Below are 11,596 nucleotides of genomic sequence, written 5' to 3' on the forward strand. Positions count from 1 at the left end.
AGTAAAATATCCAGAACAGAGGTGCCCCCTCACAGCTAAATCTAATGCAAGCTGCACTAGAAGGCCCTCAGATTGGCCAAGGGAGACTGGAAGCCCCGCCAACTATGATGAATGCTAGGATCCACTCCCTCACTAGAGAAGATGTGGCGAACGCTTCGACTGTTGTCACAGGTCAGATACTCATTTTCAGTCAGTATGCTACTGTATTATTTGACACTGGGGCAACACACTCGTTTATCTCTACACCCTTCACAAGTAAGATAGATATGCCACCGCAAGCCTTAGATGGCAAATTTTTAACGACCCTGCCTTCAGGAGAAGTAATGCCATCCACTCATATGCTGCGAGCCGCACCTATCCGAATCGCAGACAGGGAACTATACTGTGATCTGATAGTGCTGGATATGCAGGATTATGATATAATATTGGGCATGGATTTTTTGAGCAAATACGGAGCTTCGATTGAGTGCCGTAAAAGAAAGGTGGTCTTCCGGCCCGAGGCAGAATTGATATTTGAATTTAGCGGAATGCCAAGGGGAGAGACTGAGAAATTCCTATCAGCTCTGGAAGCACGGAAGCTGTTGGGCAATGGATGCACGGGGTTTCTAGCACATGTGGTCGATGCAAGTAGAGCAGAGGATCAGAAGCTAGAGAATGTCAGAGTTGTATGCAACTTTCCAGATGTCTTCCCCGATGAACTGCCAGGGTTAGCACCTGACAGAGAAATTGAATTTGAGATCGAATTGATTCCTGGTACTAAACCGATCTCTAAGGCACCCTACCGTATGGCGCCAGCTGAATTGAAAGAGCTACAGGAACAGTTACGGGAGTTACTTGACAAGGGACTTATTCGCCCTAGCCACTCTCCATGGGGAGCTCCCGTACTATTTGTGAAGAAAAGGGATGGATCTATGCGAATGTGCATAGATTACCGAGCACTGAATAAGGTAACAATCAAGAACAGGTACCCTTTACCTCGGATTGATGACTTATTTGACCAATTGAAAGGTGCCACCGTCTTCTCCAAGATTGATTTGAGATCTGGCTATCATCAAGTGAAAGTGAAACAAGATGATATACCAAAGACGGCCTTCCGAACGAGATACAGACATTATGAATTCGTAGTAATGCCCTTCGGAGTTACAAATGCTCCTGCCCTATTCATGGAATTGATGAATTGAGTGTTCTCGGAATATCTCGATAAATTTGTGATAGTCTTCATCGATGATATTCTTATCTACTCGAAGACCCAGGAAGAGCACGCTGAGCACCTGAGCATAACATTACAAATTCTCCGGGAGAGACAATTGTATGCCAAATTCTCAAAGTGCGAATATTGGCTTGACCAGGTGTCGTTTTTGGGTCACGTGATCTCTAAGGACGGAATTATGGTAGACCCAAGCAAGATAGAAGCCGTGAGTAACTGGAACAGACTAAAGAATGCCAGTGAAATCCGAAGTTTCCTCGGACTAGCCGGCTATTATCGGAAATTCGTAGAGGATTTTTCCAGAATTGCAGCCCCTATGACGGCCTTCACCAAGAAGAACAAGAGGTACGAATGGACAGAGGATTGTGAGAGAAGCTTCGCGGAGTTGAAGAGAAAATTGACTAGTGCTCCAATTCTCACTCTTCCAGAAAGTAACGGGGGATTCGATATGTACAACGATGCTTCCAGATTGGGACTCGGAGCTGTACTTATGCAGAATGGAAAAGTCATTGCGTATGCCTCTCGACAACTCAAGGAGCATGAAAAGAATTATCCCACACATGACTTAGAGCTAGCCGCTGTAGTCTTTGCTCTCAAGATATGGAGGCATTATCTATATGGGGCCAGTGTAAAATTTATACAGATCACCAGAGTCTGAAATATTTCTTTACACAGAAAGACCTAACATACGACAACGGAGATGGCTCGAGCTAGTCAAGGATTATGACTGCGAGATCTTCTATCATCCGGGAAAAGCAAACAAGGTAGCAGATGCGCTCAGTAGGAAGTTCTGAGTTACCGGAACTTTTTTTTTTAGTTCGAGGATGAACTTTTATGAGGTATGGGAGACTGTAACACCCATAGGGTCCTTAGCAAAATTCTAGAATATTTTATCATGAATAAAGAAAAAATATATATGCTTTAATTAAATTTTGCTCCTAGCCGAACACTTAAACAAATAAGATAACCACTAGACCAAGAGAAATTATTGTTAGAAAAGAGAGGGAACCCATAATTAAATGTAAGAAGAAAAGGCTCTTCTCTTAGAAGGAGAAGTGAGAGTTGTCTTCTTCCTCTCTAATGAAGAGATGCTCTAGAATATTCTTTTCTTACTCACAAGAAGGGATGTATCTAGACTTTTCTCTTAATTATGAAGAGAGTAAAAGAAAGGAGGAAGAAAAATATATTTTCCCTTCCTCCTCTCGTGATGAATAAAAGGAGGAAATTAAAATGAGGTGGCATTTTTCCTCATTCACCTTCCTGCTCCCTCCTCCTCCACCGTGACCTCTTCTTCACCATTTCCTCTTCTTGCCGAGACCAAGGAGCATGGAAGCTTCCCCTCTCTATGAAGGATCCACAACAAAGGTTAAATCTCTAAGGAAAACAAGCGCAAGGATGTGAGTATCCCCTCACTGCAGTACAAGTAGCTTCGGTTTAAAATGTTTTTTTTTTCGAAACTCTAAAAATTTTCTTGCAAGAATGTGGTCAAGATAAAGAATAGGTAGTCACTTAGGGTTAACAAGTGATAAGAGATGCTTCATGTTATAGAAAAAGAAAAAGAGAAATTTAGAGCCTTATTGCATGTTTCGGCCAAGGATGGAAGAGAGGACCTAGAACAAGTTTTCTTTGATCACATACTTAATTTTTCTACTCTATGATATATGAATTTCACATGTTGTTAGTTAAGTCTTCATTCTTCATGTTGTGAAAAAAAAAAGAGATACCTATCTATATGGTTCGACCAAAATTGATTATAAGGCCTTAGGTCAAGAATTTTAGATAGAAACCATATTAGTTGTACCTCTTTGTGATGTATGAATTTCTACATGTTTATAACCAAGGTTTTTATGCTTATTATGGAATAAAATGGTATGAAACCCTACTGATATGGTTGGCCAAATTGAAATAAATGGGTTAGGGTTAAAGTTTTGAACTCAAATATGCCTAGATCCTGAAGTACAATACCTTGTATGCACTTAGATTAAAGGGGCTTGTTATATGTTTAAGTTTTATGCTTCTTATGGAATAAAAAGACATGAAACCCTACTAATATGTTTTGGCCAAATGAAAATAAATGGGTTAGGGTTAGAGTTTTGAACTCAAATAGGCTTATTCATGAAGTATAGTGCCTTGTAGGTACTTGTACAATGCTCTATAGGTACTTAGATTAAATGTGCATGTTACATGTTTAAGTCTTATGCTTCTTATGGAATAAAAAGACATGAAACCCTACTGATATGTTTCGGTCAAATGAAAATAAATGGGTTAGGGTTAGAGTTTTGAACTCAAATAGGCTTATTCATGAAGTATAGTGCCTTGTAGGTACTTGTACAATGCTCTATAGGTACTTAGACTAAATGTGCATGTTACATGTTTAAGTCTTATGCTTCATATGGAACCAAATGATATAAGAATCCTACTGATATGTTTCGGCCAAATTGAGATAAATGGGTTAAGGTTAGAGTTTTGAACTCAAACATGCTTATTCATGAAGTATAATGCCTTGTATGTGCTTAGATCAAGTTTACATGTTATGTGGATAAGTTCTATGCTTCATATGGAACCAAATGATATAAGAACCCTACTGATATGTTTCGGCCAAATTGAATTAAATGGGTTAGGGTTAGAGTTTTGAACTCAAACATGCTTATTCATGAAGTATAATGCCTTGTATGTGCTTAGATCAAGTTTACATGTTATGTGGATAAGTTCTATGCTTCATATGGAACCAAATGATATAAGAACCCTACTGATATGTTTCAGCCAAATTGAGATAAATGGGTTAAGGTTAGAGTTTTGAACTCAAACATGCTTATTCATGAAGTATAATGCCTTGTATGTGCTTAGTTCAAGTTTTCATGTTATGTGGATAAGTTCTATGCTTCATATGGAATGAAATGAGGTTGAAACCTACTGATATGGTTCGTCCAAGATGGATTAATTGGGTTAGGAAAGAGTTTAAACCTAACCAAACATGCTTATGCATTTTCATGATTTGTAGCCTTTGATATATAAGTAGATTAAGCTTTCATGCTTTATGATGTGATGAAAATATGCTTTACGATATGTTGCATTTCTATGTCTTATGATAAGATGTGCCATGTTTATGATATGATATGATAGACTTATGACATGATAGGCTATGGTCATGATATGATATGCTAGACTCATGATATGATATGCCATGTTCATGATATGTTATGCTATGTTCATGAGATGATATGCCAAGTTTGATGATACGAAAATAACATGTTATACTTTATGTTATGATAAGAACATGTTATATAATGCATGTGTGAATGGCTTATGTAAGAAGAAAAGCCTAAAGAGTTGTTTCCCTTAAGTTGGGACCAAGAGCATTCTTCATGTTATGAAAAAGAGTTGCTTCCCTTAAGTTGGGACCAAGAGCACTCTTCATGTTATGAAAAAGAGTTGCTTCCCTTAAGTTGGGATCAAGAGCACTCTTCATGCTATGGTAAAGAGATGCTTCCCTTAAGTTGGGGATCAAGAGCTCTCTTCATGATATGACAAGAATTATGACATGTATGATATGATGAGATATGATATGCATGATATTTTACTTTGTATGGCTTGTACCAAGGGTGGGCTCCATAAGCGCCCCGGGGTCGACGGACTTTGAACGGACCTCATTAAGGGATGTGTTCCTCAGTACGCCCCTAGGTCGACGGACTATGAACGGACCTAGATCCCTAGTAGGTTCGGGGCTAGCTACCCTGTCCTAGGGATTGCGCGCATTTATGTTTACATGTGGTACAAGCCGGGGCCCTTCTCATGATGATGATATGATATTCAAGTATGTATACTATATGTTTTGAAAGAAGCATGATGCATATGTGCATTCCATGATACATGTTTTAAAAATATACATATTGCATCTACATGCACATATTTATGAAATTATGTTTATGCACCCTTATGAACAGGTATGAGTTATGATACATGTTTACATGATATGATAGGCTTCGTGATATGTGCTTACAAAATGTGATATGAATCATGATATACACTCACATGCTATACTCTCATATGTTATGCTCCGTATGTGATATGATATATTATGTTCTGTTTTCCCTCATGTTATGTTAGGAGATGTTATGGTTTTTACATGATAAGATATGTTCTATGTTATGATTCTCCATGCTATGTTATGCTATGGTATGGTTTCTACATGTTATGTTATGTTATGTGTTTTTCGGATTTGTGGGTAGGCAAGGATCTCACTAAGCCTTTGGCTTATAGCTACACGTTTTCCTTGTACTGCAGATAAAGGCAAGGAATGGATTGTTTAAGGGGAGCAGAGCAGGAAAGGCAATGAGGATGTGTGTGGAAGTGCTGGTGGATAGATATATTTAAGTTTTGAATTATCTAAGTTATGCATGTGAACAATGTTGGACCTATGCTTATGATAATGTTCAGCTAGTATGATATCCTACTCATGTTATGTTGGTACGTTTGACTTCACATGCTATGTTAAGAGAACTAGATGCATATGGTATATGTTATGATATGGAAAAAAAAACAATTAATTATATATGTCTTCCGCTGCCATGAATCCATATGCATTAGTATAATTGATGTCTATGTTTCAGTGACGTCCGTCCCTCTGGGGTTGCCTTAGTGCTACCTGGAAGGGCGGGCGTTACATAGTTAATGAAGATGTTCAACCATATCATAAGCAATCATCAACTCGTGTTGCTTCTTAAGCTCTGAGTTCATGGTTGCGAGCATGAGGCATGACACATCTAATGCATCATCTTGATGCTTCATAAAAGCATCTTGGTTAGCTCGCGTGGCAGTGGCAGGAGGTGCCTCTGGAATGGGCTGCTCCAGGACGTACAATTTTCTTTCTTGTGTGAGAACGATTCTCAGATTCCTATACCAGTCCAGAAAATTAGCTCCATTGAGCTTGTCCTTGTCAAGGACAGAACGCAGGGAGAAAATATTCGTGTTCATCGACATGGCAATATACAAAATAAATAAAGCAGAAAGTAAATATCATATTCCACTTATCATTTAATTATGTCTTTAACTAAATGATGCTCCCACTGAATTATAGAGCTTTTGCAGAATCAAGTCATGGATGTGGTCAAACCACACTACTAGAGTCATACCAATTAGCTATAATTCTCGTGGGACAAGATCCACATCATATTACGCCTTGAGTTAGCTTTGGCTAAATCGCTCAAGACTTAGTATGATTGATAGATAACTAATTATCAAATACATCTTTATGCAACTCTTGATTATAGAATCAAGATATATGTAATCTTTATCCTATCTTCCCAATCTTTGGAAAATGCCTATAGTTTTACCTGATCCAATTGAGTTAACTAGCTATACTCAATCTAATTGAGTTTGTTCTCACCAAAGCTTTGATAGGCGGGACCAAGATTGTCCCTCCGCACCCTACCAAGATAATATGTATTGCTCTGTTTTGGCAGATTCAACAACAACAACAAATGATCGAGGTAGTGATGGGTATCAAAACTTGGTAGGCATTTCAAGTTGATTTGATTAAGATCTAATCTAATCATGAATGTGTATCATATACGTATTAAGGCACTAATTACTCTACATTATCATGCATCACATACACACAAGCAATGATATATATATATATATATATATATATATATATATATATATATATATATATATACTAATTAATTAATTTGTGATGAGGTTATGACCCTACTACGATCTCCTCAAGCCAATGAAAAGATTGGACGGTCAACCTAGGGTCAACGACTTCTTCAAGCGCCTCCTTTTGACCGTCATGTGTTGACAGCACCCTCTTCGTAACTCCTTCTTGAGTGGGCCTTCCACCGCTTCATTTTGTACATTACAAAATATGAAACTCGAGTTATATTCGAGTCTAAAATCTATTTACAATTGGAACATAAGAAGGATGGTACGACGCGCAGGTCACATATCATATACAACACACACAATACTAAAATGGCGCGCGGGCCATATTATGAATTACAACACAATTTTAACCAATCACATTGGGGGTTTTGGGCCATGACCATCACAATATCATACATAATTCTAAATTATGTATTTTACATAAATTTCTATAATTTTACTATTGTTTTATCAATTTTATGAGTCACAACTTCTTGGCGGTCCCGATTAGCGATTTTTGGGCGCGATCGCGAGACAATGCCCCTTGCGGGGTTAGGGGTAGCGCCCCTTCTCGTGAAATGAATATCATGAGTGCTCCAAACTGATCTAATAGCACCTTAAGCCACTGTCCCAAAAAAAATAATTTTATTTGGGCGAAACCTTGCCGTTTCGGAAGGTTTTTCTTGGTATTTGAGGCCTACAAGTGTCCAAACACTTGTTGTTTCACCTCTACAAGAAAAATACTTACAAAATCTATAAAAGTAGAAAAATTACAGAAACTTACAGATTTGAAACCTTTTTGTAATAATAAATACAAGCATGTACAAGCTTCGTATGTGGCTCTGATACCACTGTTAGCAATTTCGAGCCACAAAAACCACTTTTTGCGTTGCAGAAACCTCGATGCTAGCCACGCATCCGTGCGAAGATAAATAAAAATATTCATGTACATGTTTGTCTACACTAGATCTTCCTTAGATCTACATGAAAAGGAAGTATTATCCTTGTAGCGATGCCCTTCGCTTATCATGCTCGTCCAAATGGTTGTCGGATCTCGTAGAGTGTCAAGTGTACACTCCTCTACACGTATCCACACGGACAAAAGGTGAAGAAAATCACTTAGTGTGCTAGCACTCTTAAGAGGTCTCGGCAATGGAGGTGAAGGAGAGAAGAAGAAGAGAAGAGGAAGAAGAAGCCTTGAATTGCCTTGATGGTCATTCAATTGTGGTCGACCACTTAGAGGATCTTATACCTCCATGTAATACCAATAGTCATGGCTCTTAATCTTCCTCATGAGGTGGCACACAATGATGTAGCCTTGATGATGTGGAACATCATCATTGGCCGGCCCATGCCAAGTCACAATGAGGTAGTATTTAGTCAAGTCAAAATTGACCCTTTATCTTCCCTCTCACGTCAAGTCAAACATGAACTCTTATCTCCCTGTGTTGATCAAATCTAACCTTTGATTCAAATCAATTTAATTTAATAAATCTCTATTTATTGGTTTAAATTGATTCAATAAATTATAGTCTAAATCATACTCATTCGACACATGAATAAAATAGAGTCCAACTCAATTAGTCTAATCAGGATTACTCTTAATCCAATTTAGTTCATCACATGAACCTAATCCTCTTGGTCCATCATATGAACCTAATCTCCATCTAACTGCCCTTTGTGTGTGACCCTATAGGTTCTTATAACGTTGGCAATGCTCCTAAACCCATTTAGAAACATAAGTAATGAGCGGTATCTAGCAACACATCATTACTATCCAAGTTGCAAGAATGTTGAGATCCAACATCACCATTGTGACTACTAATTGTGACTCTCACAATATGTGACAATGTCCTTCTATCCTTGACATCTAAACTGATCAATTGAGGCATAGACCGTGTCATCCTCTAATCAATCTATGTCTTAAACTCCAAGTAGACTCACTCTAATCAAATGAGCTCAATATCTCATATTGACTTATTTGGGCATGGCCATGCACTTAGTGGTCTCACTCTATCAAGAATCATGATGTCACTCCCGTCATATAGGAGGGATAGATCCCATCTACATCACTCACATCCCTTCACATAATTTGTTACATACCCAGTAGTCGCCTTTATAGTCCACCCATTTACGGGTGACGTTTGACGAAGCCAAAGTATGCAACTCCTTATGTAGGGAACCATGGTGAGTTCAGGTCCAAGGACTGATAGTCATACTAATAGTCACATGAGAAAGTATATGACATTCATATAACGATCCATGATACTTTCTCATGGCGGGCCATTCTGTATACATTCTCCAATGTATACCCATGTGTCAACTTGATATCTAATATCCATGACTTATGAGATCAAGTCATCGAGTGGACAACATGCTAGTCTCATCGAATTAACATTGTCCTTGAATGTTAATACTTGACTAGGAATGATTAAGAGTAGTGTTCTTTATATAATCTCATCATCAATTCAACCAATCGATTGATATAAATAAGAACCTTCTACTCAAGGATGCTATTATACTTAGTAATTTGCACCAATACAAGTAAGTATAATAACTATAAAGAAATGCATTTATATATATATAGGAATATGATACATCGAGTCCATACAACAATCATCATATGATTGGCTCTAGGGCTCTCACTAACAGGAAGCACGCTCAAATAGCGTTGAGCAGAGGAGGTGCGCTCGACTATCAATGGTTTAAATTCTCCGGTCCCCCTCATGGAAGCCAGATCGGTCACTCCTTAAGGTCCCCGATCGACTGTTGCCGAGCAGAGGAAGCACGCTCGAATAGCCTTGAGCGGAGGAGGCACACTTGACTATAAATGGTTTAAAGTCTCTGGTTCCCCTCAAGGAAGCTAGAGCGGTCACTCCTTAAGGTCCCCGATCAACTGTTGCCGAGCGAAGGAAGCACGCTTGAATAGCTTTGAGCGGAGGAGGCACGCTCGAATATTAATGGTTTAAAAGTCTCCAGCTCCACTCAAGGAAGCCAAATCGATCACTCCTTAAGGTCCCCAATCGACTGTTGCCAAGCGGAGGAAGCACGCTCGAATAGCCTTGAGTGGAGGAGGCACGCTCGACTATCAATGGTTTAAAGTCTCTGGTTCCTCTCAAGGAAGCCAGACCGGTCACTCCTTAATGTCCTCGATCGATTGTTGCCGAGCGGAGGATGCACGCTCAAATAGCCTTGAGCCGAGGAGGCACGCTCAACTATCAATGGTTTAAAGTCTCCGGTTCCCCTCAAGGAAGCCAGATCGGTTGCTCCTTAAGGTCCCCGATCGACTGTTGCCGAGTGGAGGAAGCACGCTTGAATAGCCTTGAGCGGAGGAGGCACGGTTGACTATCAATGGTTTAAAGTCTCCGGTTCCCCTCAATAAAGCCAGACCAGTCACTCCTTAAGGTCTCCGATCGACTGTAGACGAGCGGAGGAAGCACGCTCGAATAGCCTTGAGCGGAGGAGGCATGCTTGACTATTAATGGTTTAAAGTCTCCGGTTCCCCTCAAGGAAGCCAGATCGGTCACTCCTTAAGGTTCCCGATCGACTGTTGCCGAACGGAGGAAGCACGCTCGAATAGCGTTGAGCGGAGGAGGCACGCTTGACTATCAATGGTTTAAAGTCTTCGGTTCCCCTCAAGGAAGCCCGATCGGTCACTCCTTAAGGTCCCCGATCGACTGTTGCCGAGTGGAGGAGGCACACTCGAATTGCCTTGAGCGGAGGAGGCACGCTTGACTATCAATGGTTTAAAGTCTCCGGTTCCTCTCAAGGAAGCCAGACTGGTCACTCCTTAAGGTCCCTAATCGACTGTTGTCGCGCGAAGGAAGCATGCTCGAATAGCCTTGAGTGGAGGAGGCACGCTTGACTATTAATGGTTTAAAGTCTCCGGTTCCCCTCAAGGAAGCCAGATCGGTCACTCCTTAAGGTCCCCGATCGACTGTAGTCGAGCGGAGGAAGCACGCTGGAAAGAAGAATTGTTCGGTTCATTCTAGCAAATGTATGTATTGATTAAAGAGTAGATGCCTGCATCTTTTCATTATATCCAAAAATTAAATGGAATATATGGACAAATTACGGGCGTACTTGTCAGGCCCTGTATGGTTGTAAGTGATTTGCACTCCAGGGCCTCTCGAGATTTCTCACTTCTAAGTCTTGGAGATAATAAGAATCGGAAGCAAGTTTCTGTATAACTTTGTATGGTCCTCCCCATTGGGGCGCTAATTTAGTAACATCTCCAACATGCTCAACACGCTTCCACACTAAATCCCATACTTGAAAGAATCGGGGGATAACTCTTTTGTTGTAGTTCTGTCTCATTCGCTGTCGATAAGATACCAGATAAGTTGCTGCCTTATCCCGAGCTTCTTCGATAAGATTGAGTTCCATAAGACGTCGACCGCCATTATCTTCATCATAAAACCTTCTCCAATTAGATTCCACCGCAACCTTAATGAGGACTACTGCTTCTCCCCCGTATACTAGTTGGAATAGAGTTATCCCGGTAGCCTCTCGAGGAGTGGTACGATAAGCCCACAACACACTGGGTAACTCATCTACCCAACTACCACCAACATGATCCAATTTAGTTTTGAGTTCTCTGATGATTTCTCTATTGGTCACTTCTGCTTGCCTATTACTCTGTGGATATGCCACAGAGGTGAATGCCTGTGTAATGCCATATCCAACACACCATTCTCTAATTCTCTGCCCCTGAAATTGTCTTCCATTATCAAAGATTAA

This window comes from Zingiber officinale, chromosome 8A (genome assembly GCF_018446385.1).
Source record: "Zingiber officinale cultivar Zhangliang chromosome 8A, Zo_v1.1, whole genome shotgun sequence".
Taxonomy (NCBI): domain Eukaryota; kingdom Viridiplantae; phylum Streptophyta; class Magnoliopsida; order Zingiberales; family Zingiberaceae; genus Zingiber; species Zingiber officinale.